We start from the raw sequence: 14,281 nt of genomic DNA on the forward strand, positions 1-14,281 counted from the left end.
GTAAACTTGCTCTTTTAGAAATGTGAGCAGTTGTATGAAAAATATTAATGAATATTAAATTGTAAACTACTAACCTCATTCAAATTCTCTCATATTTGCTAATGTACACACATTTAATTCCACTTGGTTGTACCAGCATATATGTAACATTTTTTGGTATTTTCACCTAAGTTTATTTCATTTAGGCATGTCTTGGTATTGACATTTTCTACATATTTGTCATTTTTTCCAATTAATTTATAGTATTCATTCATGTTAAGAAGCTATAGTTTTAAGTCATAACCCCCCCCTTTTTTAGGAGGGAGGAAACTACTATCAATTTCACTTAACATTTATTTACATAAACTATAATATCTATGGATTCATTATTTTTTAAAATTTTTTTAAATTTCTTTTCAGTGTTCCAGAATTCATTGTTTATGCACTACACCCAGTGCTCCACACATTATGTGCCCTGCATAATACCCACTATCAGGCTTACCCCACCCCCCTCCCCTCCAAAACCCTCAGTTTGTTTCTCAGCATCCACAGTCTCTCATGGTTTGTCTCCCCCTCCAATTTCCCCCAACTCACTTCTCCTCTCCATCTTCCAATGTCCTCCATGTTATTCCTTATGCTCCATAAGTAAGTGAAACCATATGATACTTGACTTTCTCTGCTTGACTTATTTCACTCAGCATAATCTCTTCCAGTCCCATCCATGTTGATACAAAAGTTGGGTATTCATCCTTTCTGATGGAGGCATAATACTCCATTGTATATGTGGACCATATCTTCTTTATCCATTCGTCCGTTGAAGGGCATCTTGGTTCTCTCCACAGTTTGGCGACTGTGGCCATTGCTGTAAGTCATAGCCCCATTTTAGCCATTTGCAAAATTCCAAGTGTTTGCCATTTGAAAAGCACTACTAGAACACATTTATACAAATAATTTTTAAATGTTTGAATAAAAAACATTCTTACTATTTCTTTTGTAGATGCTGCAATTACACACTTCTTGCTCATCACCTGGCACAGGTGAAAGGAAGAGTATCACCTCTACTTCCATGTATGTATGTAGTACTAAGTCCCCAAAGAACTCCTCTGTGAAGCTGGATCTAAGAAGGGGTTTGCAGGCTTGGAAGTTGGAAGAAAGGAAGCATTTTACATTATGCAAATTTAGATTCTGCATATGGTAATAGTGTATTTATTACTGTTAGCTGTACTTGGACTAATAATCATTACCTTGTGACTTAGCTTGGATTTATAAAATCAGTGATCTTCCAGAGCAAGTTTTCTGTCCCAGCAAATGCCCCTCTGCTGGTTCACCACCCTCTCAGGGGTTTCCCAGGTATAATCTGAAATAGGACACTTATATATGGAGGGCAGAGAGAGACCAAAGAAAGAGGAGGCCATTCCAGGTTAGTAGTTGGTAGTTTGAACAAACAAAGGGAACTTCCCTATGAGGCTTTGTCTTGGGTGGCAGCAAGATGAGTAGATCCCCACCTTTGTCTGCCAAATCTTAAAGAGGCCCTAACTAGGTTTAGTCATGTATACCATGCAGATGTTCTCAATATCACACCACAATCTCAAGAATAGGTCCTTGGAGTGGCCTCTAGGAGTGGGAAAGGAAAGTGAAACCCACATTCCAAAGGAGAGGGTTGGTGAGGAGCCTCTGAATGTCCAGGTCAATCTCATAGGTCAACTGGCAGTTATGTCTTTTTGATGACTTTCCCCATAATTCCACTCCTCATGACTGGCTCTTTATAATTTCATACACACCCCTCTTCCACAACAGGCCCTGAGCAGTTAGCAAGGGGTTTCACTAACATGGAGGTGGCCCCTTTGGTGGCTATCTGGCTGTACTGGAGGCAGATGCTTACACCAACACAGGCACATGTAAGAAAAATCACAGATTAATAATTCCAAAATCACTAATAACTTTCTGTAAGAGCCCATCAAACCACTGATTCATCTAGTCCCCTAAGCTAGGAGTCAAATCACTCAGGGAGTTTACTATGTCTTCATGAAATTTAATAAACACGATACATTAGTATATTCATCAAAGTATGAACACACAACATTCTGTTTGGATAATGACATAGGTGCCTCCTTATAAGGCAGTAATAAGGTCTAAAGCCATCCTATTTTGGAGGATAACTTTTCTCATCAGAAGCATTTCAGAGTTCAGTAAAAACAGGCTTTGTTGGCTATCGTTTAAATCTTGCTGGGTGAATTTAGTAAGGATTTCTTTTTGTGCTGTAACATCCTCCAGGCCAATGAAGGGAACAAAGATGGTGGCCAAATGATCAAACCAGTGGAAACAGAATGCCCCTACCTGGCCTTGAGGAGAGGGAGGTTGGAAGGTTTAGAAATTTAACCTGGTGGTATATACTATGCATGTTGGCAAGAGGAGGCAGCATTGTTAGGCATGAGGAGATGGACTAGGAGAGGGATGTGCTAGACCAAGACCCCAATCCTCTTCCCTTTTGATGGTGTATGTTACATTCCAGGTATAGTGCCTTTTAATGGGTCCAGCTTGGAGCAGAATAATAGGATCCTGGTGGAAATTGAGTAGCTCTCCCTCACCAAGGAATACAAAGTAACTATCCCAGCAGAAGGTCCCACTCAATTTCTGGTAGATAATTCCTTTCTCCGGTGTGATAGGGCTTGGTGTTCTCAACAGGATGCATTGATCCACAATGAGAGTTGGGACAATGGCTGGTTCCCACAACTTCTTCATGGTACTGGGTGTTTCATCAGGGGTCCCCAATCTAGCACATGGAGCAATAGGCCCTACTGGATGGTCATTCAAAAGAATTTAAAACCTGGGACAATACTTTAGTCCATCAGCCAAGGTGGTTTTACTTGTTAACAATTTAATTTGCTGTTCTGATATTCTATTTCTTCTTTCTACCAACCCTGCTGCTTATAGGTTATAGGGAAGATGGAACCTCTATTCAATGTTATGTTCCTTTTCCCACTCTTGCATGTCATGACTTTTGAAATGTAACCCCTAATGACCATCTAGTCAAGGAGGATATCTATATGTGGTACTTAGCTTCTCTAATCTTCAATGATGGCAACCTGGTTTGCATAGCAACAGTGGAAAGTTTGGGGTTAAGCCAGATGTAGTATCCACACAAACCAAGGCATATTTAGGACCTCGCTCAGAGGGAGGGAACCAACATAATCAATTTGCCAATTCTTCATTGGTTGGGAACTTCAGTGAATGGCCCCAGATTCCTTTGACATCTTCTTTGGGCATTGTTTAAAATACATAGGACATGCTGTTATAAGTAGAATTTAAGAAACAAAACAGATGAACATAGGGGAAGGGAAGGAAAAATAAGAAAAAAACAGAGAGGAAGGCAACCCATAAGAGACTCTAAGAAACAAACTGAGGGTTGCTAGAGGTTGGTGGGTGAGAGAATGGGGTAACTTGGTAATGGACATTAAGGAGGTCACTTGATGTAATGAGCACTGGGTGTTATATGCAACTGATGAATCATGAAATTCTACCCCTGAAACTAATAGTACAGTATACTTTTAACTAAATTGAATTTAATTTTTTTTAAGAGGCTAACTGGGTTCAGTCATGTATAGTGCAGGTACTCTCAGCACTACATCCCATCTCAATGTTATATCATTGGAGCAGCCTCTGGGATCAGGAAAGGCAAATGAACCCACATTCCAAAGATAGGGGAGGGGATGAGGAGTCTCTGAGTGCCCAGGTTCATCTCATAGGTAAACCAGCATCCACTTCTTTTGAATGACCTTCCCTACCACCCTCTGAGGGAGGCTAATGGGGTCTTAGTACCTTTTGAATGTTAATAGCATGGCAACTCTCCAAGGATGAGAAGATCTTATTATAAAACATTTTTTAATGTATTTGTCCTTATGGCCATGTTGCAGAACTAAGACACCATGGCACACATTTGGGGAACTACAAAGAAGAAAAATAGAATCCTTAAGAAATCACCTTTCTGTGTTTCTCTTTCTCATACATTAATAATCATAACTGGATAATCTGATTCTCTGTGGCTAAGAGCAAAGAAGCCAAGAAAACAAGAGTATTTAGGCAACTATTTGGATTTTCCAGTTCCCAGACCTCTAGGTGATCCTGTGAGATGCAGACCTGATGTCTAAAGCTGTTCAAATCCACCAGAAAGTTGCTATGTGCCTTATATCCTTTTATTTTGTAGAAATAGTTTACATGCTGCATTTTTTTTACATGCTGCATTTTAAAACAGACCTTATAACCACCATGAGATTTAGCAGAAATAGCTTTATTACTCTGAATTCCTAGGAAAACTAAGAATTCAAATAACTTCATTACAGCCTCTCAAATATTTCACAACCAGAGCCTCTGCTCCATGATTCTCTTACCTGAAGGTGATTGTTCATTGTCTGCCTCCCCACAGCTACCCAGACACCCCAAGTTTAGCAAAATGGCTTTGGAACAAATCACAAGGAAATCTGGTTGTAATAGTACTTATGAAAATGGAGCAGTTGATGGTAATATCCAATCATGAGAACATCATAGATTTTTTTATACATACCCCCAACCTAAAAGGTGGTTGATCATACAAGTTTCCTTTAGGTTGTAGACAAATGACAGAAAACTGCCTTTGAGGGGCACCTGGGTGGCTCAGTGGGTTAAAGCCTCTGCCTTCGGCTCAAGTCATGGTCTCAGGGTCCTGGGATCCAGCCCCGCATTGGGCTCTCTGCTTGGCGGGGAGCCTGCTTCTCCCTCTCTCTCATGCCTGCCTCTTTGCCTACTTGTGATCTCTGTCTGTCAAATAAAATCTTCTAAAAAAAAAAAGAAAACTGGCCTTGGCATCTGATTTCTTTTCTATGCTAGAAGTTGTCTGTGTGGTTTGCTGGGGTGTTAAGCTTAAAGAGCTTGCACTAGCTTGTATTAGCTCAGGATTCTCCAGAGATAGAGAACCCATAGGATGTTTAAATATAGAGAGATTTATTTTAAAGAATTAGCTCACAAAGTTGTCAGGGTTGGCAAGTCCAAAACCTACAAAGCAGGCCAGTAGGCTGGAGACCCAGGGAAGACTTGATACTATAGCTTGAGTCCAAAGAGGTCTGGAGGCAGAATTCCCTTGTCCTTGGGAGACATCAGTCTGTTTGCTTTTAAGTCCTTCAACTGATTGGGTGAGGCTCATCTGCATTATGGAAGATAATCTATTTTACTTAAAATCTATTGATTTAACTGTTAATCCCATCGAAAAAAATGCTTTCACAGCAACATCTAGACTGGCGTTTGACCAAAAACTGGCTAGCATGGCCTATCCAAGTTGACACATAGAGTCAACCATCACAGACCTTTAGTCAGAATATTCTAAGAGCTGAAAGGTTGCATCAGAAGTAAGATGGAGTGATTGAACTGAGACCAGCTTTTTTTTGCTTCTGTGTGGCATGTCTTTCATTGCTTGCTGAAGTGGAGCTGAGGAATGCCCCTGGCAGAAGGTCACAATCCATGTCAGGCCCAGCTCCTTGAGAAAACAGAGGCTCCAGGACACAGCCCAGGATCTGACTACTCTAAACCCAACCCCAGCTCATCTTTCCTGGCCACATAGGGAGGGAAAGAAGTAGAAGAAAGGTGCCTCTAAGATGTCACCTAGGTGCTGATAAGCTTCCATAGGCATTCTGAGAAGAGGTAGTCAGTATTAGAGATTCAAAGAGCCTATAATCTCCTAGACTAGTAGGATTTCCAGTCACTTGCTCACCACAGAAGCAATGCTATTCTTACTGCAGATGAGCCTTCTCTTACACACTCTTGATGATGGCATCAAGACTGAGTAACTCCTCACAGAGGAGTGGATAACAATTGACAAAGCCTAGCATTTGCTAAACTGAACTAGAAAAATTTCCTGAAGAGACCACAGGTACTTGGGTCCTAGACTGGGTCTCTTAGAGTTAGAAACTGGCATTATGATGTAAACTGTGTTCTGTCAGCCCTCATTCCTCTCTGCTAATTCAGAACCCCGGAACCTACAGGCTTGGAATACTGGGAGAGGTCAAGTCACCCTCCTTCCCTACCTCTGCTCTAGCCCTGTCACACTCCACTGCTAACTCCCCATCCACCAGGCACCAAAGATCATCACCACTTCCTGCAAGTTCCTGCTGAACTTCAGTTTTTATGAAGCCTGGCCACTGTGAATACACAGAACTTACAGGAGTCAAACCCCAGAGTTTCAGAGGTGTGGGGAACAGACATCTGAGCTTTTGCTCTAGTCCTCTCTCTTCCTTTGGCCAGAGGTACATTCATGAGCTAGGTCGAGAGACAAATTAGAATGACAAAACATTGTACTGTCCTACCAGTGACTAAGGTTTTTGTACTGGACCAACATTTGCATACCTTCTCTTTCTTCCGTGTAAGGAGATGCCTCCACCCAACCTCCTTCCTTTTGGCCTGCCCCACCAGTTAACCAGACATGCCCAGGCAGGTCCTACTGTTGGACACAATTTAGGCTCAATCTAAAAAGCCCTGTCACACTCCCAATGTGTTCATCAGTTACATTTAAAAATATAGAAATAATTAGAAATGTTGTTACCTTGAGGTCATCACAATTCAATACATTGTTTGTAGAATGAGTCTACATCCCTGTTCATGAAAAGCTCTACTTGGATGTCAATATTCACACATTCCTGGAAGCCAGCAAATGGCTGGGACACTCAACTGGCTGTTGATGAATGTACACTTATAGTATAACTGGTCTGTGCTTACTCACCCACACTCCCACATCCCCTTCTTTCTGGAAACAAGAGTGACCCTTTGTTAAGGGGTGGCTATGAGACATTTGCCCTTTAGTCTACAGATCTGAGCCACAATAGCAAGGCACCCATTTTAATTAAATGCAATAAAACTGCCGGGTAAGAACTTATAAAGGCAAGGTTCTTAGACCATAAAGTGTTAGAGTCAGAAGGGATCTTAATGACCATCTAATCCAGGGCCCTTGACCTTGATTATACAGTAGATGTGCCTGTGGACACAGCTCACACTAGACCACTGAAGTCACTCTCTGGAGGTCCAGGCATGGATATGTGCAGCAAGGCCAGTGATCTGGTCCAATAGTTCTCAAGCCCACTTGTTCATTAAGTCTTGAGAAATTGAACATGATGTTTCCAAATCCTATCCAGCCCTAGGAGTAGGGAAACATTCATCATTTGTTTTTTCTTATAATCTTTTTTCCTTTTTTTTTTTTTAAGATTTTATTTATTTATTTATTTGACAAAGAGAGCACAAGGGACAGGGGAGCAGTAGGCAAAGGGAGAGGGAAAAGCAGGCTTCCCACCAAGCGGGGAGCCTGATGTGGGGCCCTGGGATCGTAACCTGAGCCAAAGGCAGACGTTTAACGAACTGAGCCACCCAGGTACCCCTGTTTTTTCATATAATCTTGTAGTTTGCTGTTTCTTTGCACTATCATTGGAGTTTTTTATTGTTATTGTTACTTCTTTTCTTTTACTAGTAGTTTTTTTTCCTGGTTTGTTTGGACCCAAGTCGTCCTTTGCTCAGTCAGAAATTTGGTACACAGTTGCAAAGCCTGCAGGAATTCTAGAAATTCTTGGTGCCTGAGCGATGCCAGGTGGCCCTGAGAGTGATGATCTCATCCAGGTATCCTGAGCCCAGTGTGTCGTTTTGGAATGTGCTCCCCCTGCTGATCACCTTTAAAAGTGACAATTAGTTTTGAGAACGCACTGAATTCTGTAGTGCTCTTCAAGGATCCAAGAATGTGACTTCTGCATCTTTGTAAGAATTTTCTGGCTGAAAAGATACCTGATTTTAAAAGAAAAAAGAAACTTACTGTCACACTCATTGAAATTGCTTTAAAGCAAATCTGGTTCGGGTGGGCTCTTGGGAGGGACTGGCAAAAAGAGAAAATCTGAATCTGTTATTATTTTCATGTTTGCCCTCGTGATAAGACCAGTAGAGCCTAGGCCAATGTCCCAAAATGTGCCAGCTGACAAGCAATAAAGGACCGATCCCCAGTGCATCTATAAGGAATAGGATTGCCAGAGTTATAAATAACAATAGCCAGTTAAATTTGCATTTCAGCTAAACGAAAGCAAGTATGTCCTATGCAATATTTAAGACATGCAGAAAATGATTCGTCGCTTACCTGAAATGCAAATCTAATGCGAGCCCTGTTTTTTTTTTTTTAAGATTTTATTTGTTTATTTGACAGAGAGAGACCACGAGTAGACAGAGAGGCAGGCAGAGAGAGAGAGAGAGACAGAGGGAAGCAGGCTCCTTGCTGAGCAGAGAGCCCAATGTGGGACTCGATCCCAGGACCCTGAGATCATGACCTGAGCTGAAGGCAGTGGCTTAACCCACTAAGCCACCCAGGCACCCCACAAGCCCTGTGTTTTATCTGGCAACTCTAAGCAGGAGGGAAAAGTGAGATGAGGAGAAACATCAGTCCAGAGTCAAAGAACTCTCTTAGATGGATACTGCCCAAATGTAGTAGTGGCTGAAGCTGGGAACAGTTGAACCATTAGACCAGACCTACCAAGACCCCTTTTAAATAATTTTCTCTCCCTAGAGCTGGAGACAGTTAGGCCCTGCACTATTGCATCTGTCAATTAACTAAATGCAGTTTGTCCTGTTTTTCTGACTCTGCCTGTTTCCCAGGCTATCATCATGTTGGTCTCGTGTTAATTAACACATATTGCATTTCAGCAGCCAGTAGATTTATTTCCTAAGGGGATACTTTGGCAGCCACAGTAAGATGGCCTATAAATGTACTAAGTATTTTCTCTTGCCTTTCTTGCTTCTGGTTTCCCCCAGTACCCAGATGTACTTTACAGAACAGATCTGACCCTTTGTTGTCTCCCTTGAGTGATGGCAGACAAACTTCGGGACCTCCACTACCAACTCACCTCTTAGCAGAACTTCCCAGTAGAATTCGCAGGCAATCATCTGCCAGTTTTCTCCTAATTGTCCCTTGAAAACAGTTTCTTATTCCTTTACTCACTTTATTTCCCATCATTTATATGCAAGATGCCTAAAGTCTCAAGCCCTGCTTTGGACTCTTCATTGGGTTGTGGCATGGTCCACTCCTGTGCACCTTTCTGGGTCAGCAAGAGCTAAGTTGGCCTTGCTGTGAATGAGACCAGGGATTCAGGCTGTGTTTCCCAACCCCCCTGCTTTGTTTCTTCAGTGAATTTTTTTTATTTTGCTATGCTGATCCCAGGACAGATATGAGCATAGAGCCAGGCATGCTGACTTAAGACATTGGGTTATCACAGAATTATATATAAAGTACATCAGAGAGAAAGAGAGACAATCAAGTAAGAAAGTGATTATTATCTGCGCCTGGCTTATAGAGGACATGGACTCCACAAATAGTTTTATGGTCATTTTCATGTACCCCAACACCAAACCTGTCATCTCACAAGGGACATATCAGACCTGAAAGCTGGGGGAGAGGAACATAGCTGTGTTGACTTGACTGAAAAAATGGTCAACTGTACTTTTTCTTTCTTTTTTTTTTTCCTTTTTTTTGTTTTTTACAAACTTAGATCATCATAAAGAATGAAGCAGCTCATCATTATTACTAAATTGAAGCTGATCTTTGTGGATAAGACAGACTATGTCTCCTATGATGTCCTTTAATTCCATAGCTCCTCTTCCCCAGCTCTTAGAACAGCTCAGTTCATCCTGGAAACACAGGATAAATACAAATTTATTGGGGGATGGAGATGGGAGAGTCCTATAAGCTTCCCTAATGTAGATTGTGTGATGACCATTTGCTCTCTCCCTGATTTCATTCCAAAGACTCTTGATAGAACAAATAAATTCTGCCTAAAATAACAGTTGCTTAGAGACTAGACATGCTTAGGGCATCAGGGAGCTAAAGCACATTTGCCAAAAGCAGCAAGACACCTTGTTTAGAACCTGCTCACTGACAGGAACCAAGAATAAAGAGGAAAGGGTTCAAGACTCATGCTGGGACAGTTGCAAACCCAGGAACCTCAGAGTCAGAAGGGCTCCCAGTTTTTGCTCTAGAACTGCTCATCTTTCCCAAAATGTTGTTTCCATTAGATTGCTCTCATCTTCAAGGGCTCCCTAAGGCATATTGATGAAATCCAATCCCTACAGAGTCCTACTCTGACAGCTGGACCTTCTGCTACTCCCTGAAAGAACCTGTCTGCTCCAGCTACCAGGCTCCTTTCTCTCCCTGGAATGCTGCCATTTTCATTCCCATCCCTTTGGTCATTGCAGGAGCCATTACCTTTCTCTTTCCTCCTCTCCTCATTCATTGCCCTACACCTCCCTAGTTGTCTCAGGTTACACAGCCTTCAAAATCCACTTATACTTGTCCCTCTTCAAGAATCACCTATTGTTCACTATCTAGAGCTCATGTCTTCCTTGGCTCCTCTGGAATTCCGGTGTTTGCCCACTGACTCAGTGCTGGACCAGGTATAGTTGGGGTTTCTTTGTTTTTTGTTGTTGTTGTTGTTTGTTTGTTTGTTTGTTTTAAGATCTTATTTATTTATTTATTTGTCAGGGAAAGAGAGGGCACAAGAGGGGGAGTGGCAGGCAGAGTGAAAAGCAGGCTCCCCACTGAGCAGGGAGCCCGATGTGGGACTCGATCCCAGCACCTGGGATTGTGACTTGAGCTGAAAGCAGACACTTAACTGACAGAGCTACCCAGGTGTCCCCTCGGGTATAGCATTAATTTTCTAATCCAGAGTGATATATCTTACCTCCTCAACCAAATCGAAAGCTCTTTCAGGGGAGGGACCTACTATGGCCCTACACATTTTTCACAGGCCTCCAGTAAATATTTTGGAATAAATAAATTTTGGAGTATCTGCTTTTTCTCTCTAACTCTGAAGAATTTGGAAGCTGGTGACCAAGAGAGTATCACCTCACTCATGAGAAGAGGCAAATTTCTGCAAAGTTAACTGAGCATATTTGTATGAATAATATCCTTCATGTCATATGTGTTATATGTCATATATATTACACATATATATGGTATAACTTCCATGATAAAGGTGAAGATGATTCAAATGAGGAAAATCTGTTTCACCCTAAGATTCAAAAAACAAATTTAAGAACTTCAGAATGCAGTTAATTTTTTTTCAATCACCTATTAAAAGGAAAATAGTAATTTTTTGAGAAAGGATCTTAGTGCCCAAAATAAGTCACAGAGAATAAGCATTGTAGTAACCTAACATTTTGGGGAGCTATATTCACAAGGGAAGAAAGCATCCCTGTGGCATGGCCACACCTAAGCCCCATGCAGGCCTTTTATCTACTTCTGGAATCACCATTATCCACTCTGGTCATGGGCTTTAACAGCTTCAGGCAGGGCCATTATCATGGTATTGGTGTTTATTTCTGAAAGCAGGTTTCCTTTCTGCAGGTTGTTCATATGACCATCTCAGGGTTTCTTATACGTGAAGAAATGAGGAAAAAGCTTAGCGGTGTGCTTGGCTAAAGTTTTGTTTTGTTTTTGTTTTTGCATCTTGACTCCAATCCAGGTGCCCTTGTCGGTGGAGAAATGCAGCCTAGTCATAGCCTGGCATGATGAGGGAACACAGGTGTGTAGGGACTGCCCTTGTGCGTGGGACAGGAATCCAGGAGGAAGAAGAGAGTGGGCAGCAGTGGCACCGGCTGATCCAGATGTAAGGCAGGAAGTGAACCTTCCTCTTCCCATTAGCACCTGGATCCCCTTCTCTGGAGTACTGAATCTTCACACTCACACTCTTGAGTCAGCTGGTGGATGTCCCTTTATCCAGGACTCTACAGCAGGAGGGGGCACTTCAGGGCAGCAAGAATGATCCATAACTCCACCACTCTTTCTCTCTCCCACCTTTCACAGAAAGTAGAAAGGGATAGGAAAAAAATCTGAAAAATTAATTCTAAGAAATAAAAATCTTGCCATCTCCTGCATCTTTCCTTTAAACTTTTAAAACACTTAGAGCCTATACCATTTAGTGCTAAATTCTTTTCTCGCTTGGGTGATTTACTATTGTCTATTCATTAACTCTGCTTTTCCAACTCAAGTGTAGCTTTCTTGAGGGCAGAGAATGACACAATTTTAGTACCATTTCCCCCCACCACATACATTGTGTGCATTTTCACATACATTGTGTGCATTTAATTGATTAAAATGAGCCAGGGGTAGTTACATATATTATGACAACCTATCACAAATATACAATATTTACCAATGAGAACAGTCTTAGAAGAGATTCTTGGCATGGATAGGCTCTTTTTGAAAGAGAGGAAAACTCTGCTTTAAGCAGAAGCTGCTACTAGAGCATTTGGGCTGAGACAGTGTCCCAAGTCATACTCTGGCCTTTACAGCCAATTCAAGAGAGTCATAGAACTGGGAGAAATTCAGAGTACATTGGCCAGAACAGGACAGGTGATAGTTCCTGGGGCCAAAAAAAGGTGAGTAAGTCTGTGTTTCCAAGCGGAAATTCAGTCCATAATTCTATCATGTGAGGACTATTCCAGGTACCTGCCTCACAGATACCTAGAGGACATTATCCTCAAGAAATATTGGGATGTCTGGACTCTGGAGCAAGATGACCAGCAATAGCAAAGCAGTAACTGGAGTTAGGGTGGGTGTGTGTAGAGTGGCCCCATTTGTCCTCTGTGGTAGAAATCACAGTCCAGGATACCTGATGGCATCAGAAGCTGCCATGTGGGCCCACAGCAGTAGTGGCCAAAGCTGGCCCCTGGCAGGAATCAGGAACTCTGCAGGACTACAGAGGTGCTAGAGTATCTGATTATGTCACTTTTGTCCAATTTGGTAGTAACTAACACTTTTCCAAACTTGACACCAACAAGAATAAACAGCAATCTTCTCTAGGAGGAGTTGTTAGGATCTGCTGATTTTAAAATCTGCTGTCACCTCTCCCTTAGCCCATTCCTCTCCCTACATCACTCTCTCCTATTCCCCTAATTAAGTGTGAATCTGAGTTTGCTTTTGAAGCTTGAACTCGACATGAGTTCAGGGGCATTTCTCTAAGCCATTCTCTATTCTCTCTCTGTCCTTAAAGGTTGAGCAGGAGCTGGAAGAGGGGAAGGTGAGCAAGCAGCCACTTGTACCTGCAAAATCCTTTCTCTTGGATTTCCAGCAAACAGTGGGAACATCAGTTGCATACAAATTTTCTTTCTCCTTAGCCCTGTCTTAGAATTTTTCCTTTGAAGAGCATTCTTCAGGAGAGAAGGGGGAGAACACAACACAGACTTAGCCAGGGGTCAGTTGTTGCTTGAGTTTGAACTAGAATTTAACATGCCCTCCAACTCCAAAGAACCTGTGATCTGTATCTGCAAAACAGATGTCACCCGAAATTTTCCTGTCCCTTATTGTTTAATTAAGAAGTAACACATTGGGCGCCTGGGTGGCTCAGTGGGTTGAGCCGCTGCCTTCAGCTCAGGTTGTGATCTCAGGGTCCTGGGATGGAGTCCCACATCGGGCTCTCTGCTCAGCAGGGAGCCTGCTTCCCTCCCTCTCTCTACCTGCCTCTCTGTCTACTTGTGATCTCTCTCTGTCAAATAAATAAATAAAATCTTTAAAAAAAAAAAAAAAAAGAAGTAACACATTGGTGTTGCCCAACCCCACAGTGGGTGTGTGTGTGTGTGGTGGGGCAGGTGGGACGCGGGGCCAAGGGTGGGGGAAGGATCGTCTAACTTCAAATTCTCTCATTTTGGAAAGAAAAAAGGAAAGGAAAGGTGGAAGAACGAAGGCAAGAAGAAAGGGAAAAAGGCGTTTATAGCCTTGGCAGGAGATGTCCATCCCGTTTAGGGGATGAGCGTGTTTACCCGACCCCAGCCTATAGCTTCAGTTCTGCCCAGGAGGCAGCCTCATTTCGGAGTCCTCTGACTGCACAGTTTCTCCCATCTCTCCTCTCCACTCTCTCCCTCCACAGCTGTTTCAGAACTCCCAATTTTTCATCCAGATCCTGCAAGGTAATTCAGCTACTCCTCAGAGCTCTCTCAGTAATTCCCAAATTCACTCTCACACCACACTGGCCTGTGGAAATCCATCCTCCTGTGGAAATCCACCTAATAAGGTGGCCTTTTATACTCACGACAACCTTAGAGAGCAGCTGCTGCTAGAAGCGCAATTCTTCCGCTCTGCTTAGGTATTTTTACGAATTCCTTTATTAGCAAGCAAATTTTAAAAGCAAAGCGGGTAAGGGTGTCACCAAAGCTGGGATGAGGGCGTGCGATCGTAGGAGGCTCCCTCAGAGGGTAGGCTGCGGCCGTTCGACGACGCTGCCTCGGGTACCCCACGTCCCTGGCCGAGGTCCGCGTCGCG

The sequence above is a fragment of the Lutra lutra genome, chromosome 3 (assembly GCF_902655055.1).
Source record: "Lutra lutra chromosome 3, mLutLut1.2, whole genome shotgun sequence".
Taxonomy (NCBI): Eukaryota; Metazoa; Chordata; class Mammalia; order Carnivora; family Mustelidae; genus Lutra; species Lutra lutra.